The following is a 5,102-nucleotide window of genomic DNA, read 5'->3' as shown; positions in this document are numbered from 1 at the left end:
TTCAAAGAAAGAATGATCGTGATCTTGCCTCAGCCCCGTGCCATTATTATCCCTGTGTATAACATTTTTCTTTGTTTTGTTGTTCAAGACAGGGTTTCTCTGTGTAGTCCAAGCTGTCTTGGAGCTCTCTTTGTAGACGAGGCTGGCTTTGAACTCACAAAGATCACCTGCCTCTGTCTCCCCAGTGCTGGGATTAAAGTTGTGTGCCCTACGCCTTTGGCTTCTAACCATTATACCTCTTCCTTCAAGCCTCTGCATGTCTGCTCCCTGTCTGAAGAGATCAGCGTTGGCTTCACAGATGACAGGTTCTTCATCACCCTCTTCATCCTCACTGTGTGCTGAGACACATACTGAGCTATGTTTGTTCTGTTGGGTTCTGTTTGTTTTGCACTGATAGGGACAGACCCCAGGGTCATTGTATACATTCTCAACAAGTCTTTAAAAATAATTTTAATTTTTAAAATTTCCTCTCTGATCTTTTGGATGACCCATTGCTCATTCAAAAGTGGATAGCTTTGGCTGGTCGTGATGCCACACGCCTTTGATCCCAGCACCCTGGAGGCAGAGGCAGGCAGAGCTCTGTGAGTTCAAGACCAGCCGGGTTTAGGTAGCCAGCTCCAGGGTAGCCAGAAATATAAAGGGAGACACTGTCTCAAGAAACAAAAACTAGCAAGGGACAACAACAAACATTTGGCCTTGTTTTGAAACTTCTCTATTCCTCTGTGGTGGGCACCGATTTCTCTTCCTCTGAGTTTCCCAGGTCCTCAGTGACTCTACCACCAACTGAGCCTTCAGGCCTCTTTTGCCCTTCACTGCTTGCTACCTCTCCTATTTGTGGCTATTTTAGCTCTGTCTTCTCCAGCTTTTCTCACGTGCCAGAGCCGTTTTTAGCAGGTATGTTGAGTGCCTGCTTAGTATCATGGGCTTGCTTTCTGTGGCTACAATAAAAACGCCAGAGCAAACTAGCACGAAAGGCTAGTAAACTGGCCCTGTTGTGTGCAGACATGTAGCAAGCATCATGGCAAGGGTATGCTGAAGAAAACTACAAAGTTAAGAACTCAGAGAGAGGAAGGCCAGGGTCACTGTCCCCTTCAGGAGCGCGCCCCTGACGACGTACTTCGGCCAGGCCAGCTACCTCCACGTGGCCATTGTGCTGAGCAGTCAAACAGTAAAGAAGCTTGCTTCTCTGAGCTCCATCGGAACACCCTTGTCTGGAATCTTATTGCTGATTAAGCAATGTTGCGCACACCTTTGATCCCAGCACTTGGAAGGCAGAGGCTGGTGGATCTCTGAGTTTGAGGCCACAGAGTGAGTTCCAGGGCAGCCAGGCCTACACAGAGAAACCCTGCCTCAAACAAACAAAAAAAACCCCAAAGCAACAACAACAAAAAGATATCAAGATGTTCAGCATGGGACTTCTGAAGGAAATCAACAAAAAGGCAAATAAAGCCTTAGTCTTCCCCTACCCCAGGAGAGGGTTTCTCTGTGTAGCCTTGGCTATCCTGGACTGGATTTGTAGAGCTCCTGCCTGCCTCCCTCCCCTCCCCCCCCAAGTGCACCACTGGGACCTGCTTGAGCCTCAGTCTTTTAAAAGAGGATTTGTTTTCCTATATCAAAGACAGGGTAACAATAGTAAAATAGAGTAGCAATTCTGGCTACTAGAATCATCTAAAGAGTTAAAAACAAAACCAAGATTGTGACATTTGGTGTCGGTGGGGGTCCAGAACCAGGAGTTTGGAAGCTGTCCAGAGAGTCAGGTGTGGCGGTGTGCATCTGTGATCCTCAGTTGTGTAAAGAGTTCAAATCTGAGATTCCTCAGACCGTCTCAGAGCAATCAAACCAAACTCCCCAGAAAGAGCTGTAAGGCTAAGAGTGTTTACTAGCATGAGCAAGGTTCTGGGTTCGACTGGCAGCACTAGTTTGATTTTGTAAAGACTAGAGGGCTGTGTGGGATGGCTAGCAAGCACAAACCCACCATCATGTAGGTGGGCGTGGTTGCATAGCTTGGACGTAGAAGATGGAGAATCACAATACCGAGGTAGTCTTCGGCTACATAATGAGTTTGAGGCCAGCTTGGGACACGTGAAACATTGTCTCAAAAAAATGAATAAGGAAGAGCTGTCAAGATGGCTCAGCAGGTAAAGGGCCTGCTGCCAGCCTGTAGACCTGAGTTCAATTCCCAGGACTCTTCTTCCAGATGGAAGAAGAGAACTGACTCTCATTAGTTTCCCTCTGAGCTCCACATGAGTGTGGTGGCATGAACATGCCCACACACATGTACATACACACACATGCACAGTGTAACTAAAATAGTTTTAAAAAAGCAAGTAAAGATTCTAATTGGCAACCAAAGTTGAACACCTGAGGTCACACTTGTATTTACTTCTTTATTTAATAAGATGAGGTCTTAGTATGTAACCTGGCTGGCCTTGAGCTCACAGAGATCTGCCTCCCTTTGCCTTCAGAGTGCTGGCATTAAATTCACCATGCTCACTGCTCATACTTTAAATGTAACCCTGCTTGATATGTGATTTTTGCAAAGTATATAGAATGCTCCAAAATTGCCTACAGGTTGAGACCTAAACCCTGTATATGTGTATGTGTGTGTGTGTGTATATATATATGTATACATGTATGTATGTATATACATGTATAAATGTATATACATGTATATATATACATGTATATATGTACGTGTATATCTACATATATATGTATATACATGGGTTTTTCCCCTTCTGGAGAGTAGATAAAACAACTCTAAATGACTTGATGTTCTTCCAAATCACTGCGTAACGAGTTATCACTGAACAAACTTCTGTAAGCCTCTGCCAATAGTATATTCCTGTATCCTGTTTAGCGAGTAGCCCAAGCCAATTTTCCAGTGTGGGTAAACTCTGGTCTGTGGGAACTGATGATTAAAGTCACCTGGTGGTTCACCAGGGCAAGGCGGGGATGACAAGACTCTGGACTGTTAGAACTGGCAGGAACCTGAAAGTAGCGCTTTCTAGATTTTAGTGTGCACACTCGCTGCCTGGGGAAAGCCAGCAAGAAGCTGACTCAGAGCGGGAGTTTGCTTTGCTGCTCTGGGGCCATGTTTGCCTCGCAAAGCTGTGTGAGAGACATCTGGCTTACGGACACAGGTTCGATTTCTTTAAAGACTTTTTATTGTTAAGTACCTGTCTGTGTGTTGATATGTGGACGTAGGTGCAGATGGTGGCCAAGGCGCCAGAGCTGGAGTTACAGGTCAGGAGCTGCCTGACTGTCTGGTGGGAACTGAACTCAGGTCAAAAGCAGTAAGTGCTTTTAAGGGCTGAACCAGCTCTCCAGCCCAACGTTTGATGTTACAAAAAAAAAAAAAGAAAAAGAAAAAAAAGGCGGGCAACTTGGTTCAGCAGGCAGACACCTGCTGTCAAATGTGGTGGCAGAACGGAACTTGCACACTGACCTCTGACCTCCACATGTATGCACACAATAAAGAAATAAACAAAAACAGAGGGGCTGTAGCGCTGCTCAGCAGGTAAAGTTCCTGCTGCCCAACCGATGTTGATGTCAATCCTTAGGGCCCACAGGATGAGAGAACTGACTGCTGAGAGCACCCACACACAGACAAATAAATAAATGTAATGTTTAATGTAAATTTTTTTTTGTTTAAAATTTCCAAGCCCTAGCCCATATCAAGTGAATTAAAATTCCTTAATTTTGGGGTTGGGGTGCTTAAGATTCAGTGTTTTTTTTGTTTTGTTTTGTTTTTTTGTTTGTTTGTTTGTTTGTTTATTTCTTCAAAATTTCAGACCTCAGTTGCTTTTTTTTTTTTTTTTTTTTGAGACAAGGTTTCTCTGTGTGGCCCTGGCTGTCCTGAAACTCACTGGAACTCGGCAATCCTCTGCTTCTGCCTCCTGAGTGCGGGATTAAAGGCATGGGGTTGAAACCACCGCCGCTTCTTTTCTTTTTCATCCCTTCTTCCCCGCGTAGGATGAACGCCTCATACACACTGTGCACTCTGCCCCGAGTTACACCCCATTTCTACCGAGACTGGGACCCGTCCATCTGCCAAATGCAGTCACTGAGTAGCTGAGGGAGGGAAGGAGCCAGCTAAGCACCCCACATTGTGAAACCAGCACCCGGCTTCTGATTACAAAAACCCTTTTGAAATTCCGCAGACAGGAAGCAGATTCGCGGTTGCCAGGCACCGAGGAAAGGCAGAGGCGAGCAGTCACTGCTCAACGGACAGACAGACACGGGGTTTCTTTGTGGGGCGATGAGAGCATTCTAAAATTAGAGAGCAGAGATGATTCACAACCTGTGAATGCTCTGAATGCAATTTAAGTGCGAGTTGTGCGGCATGTGAATTATATCTCTTTGTTTTGGTTTTGGAGACAGAATCTGACTAGGCAGCCCAGGCTGATCTTGAACTCTTCCTTGCTGGAATGCTGACATTACATGCATGAGTTAACATGCCCAGCCAGTTTTTTTTTGTTGGTGTATTATTGTTTTTTGCCTGTTGCCATAATGGAGATAATGGGCAAGCACTTTACCAATGAGGCACACTCATGGCAAAACTTTGTGGTGTATCACAACACTCAGGAAACTGACGTATGACTGCTTACTGTGAGTCCGAAGCTTAGGCTATGTGGTGAGGCTGTGTGTGTGTATGTGTAAGAGTGAGAATGAGTGAGAGCGTAACTGTGTGTGTATGAGAGAGTCTGTGTATGATGAGTGTGTGACAGCATGTGAGTGAGTGTGTGTGAGGGGTGGGGGGGGCATTCAGAAGCTGGTATGGAGCTGGATGGGAGTCTCCGTCTCTACCGAACACGGCGGTGGCATGGACTCCCGGGCTGTTCAAGCTGGTTGTTCTGTTATGTGCCACCAGAAGGGTGGGGCTGAGCCATCAAATTTCATCCCTGTCAAGTTTTGTGACTCTTGAAGGCAGGTGTGTTACTTTCAGGTGAAAGGCCTGAGAGCAAACGTGAGGAGAGTTAGAGAAGTCTGAGGTAATTTTTCACCTCACAGAAAACAGTGAGAAGCTGAACTTCTCACCTTAGAACCCATTAGGACACCATGTGTACTTTGCTCACGCATGCGCATACACCACAAGATTA

Source organism: Meriones unguiculatus, chromosome 8 (assembly GCF_030254825.1).
Source record: "Meriones unguiculatus strain TT.TT164.6M chromosome 8, Bangor_MerUng_6.1, whole genome shotgun sequence".
Taxonomy (NCBI): domain Eukaryota; kingdom Metazoa; phylum Chordata; class Mammalia; order Rodentia; family Muridae; genus Meriones; species Meriones unguiculatus.
The sequence above is the reverse complement of the archived record's forward strand: the minus strand, read 5'-3'. Positions refer to the sequence as shown.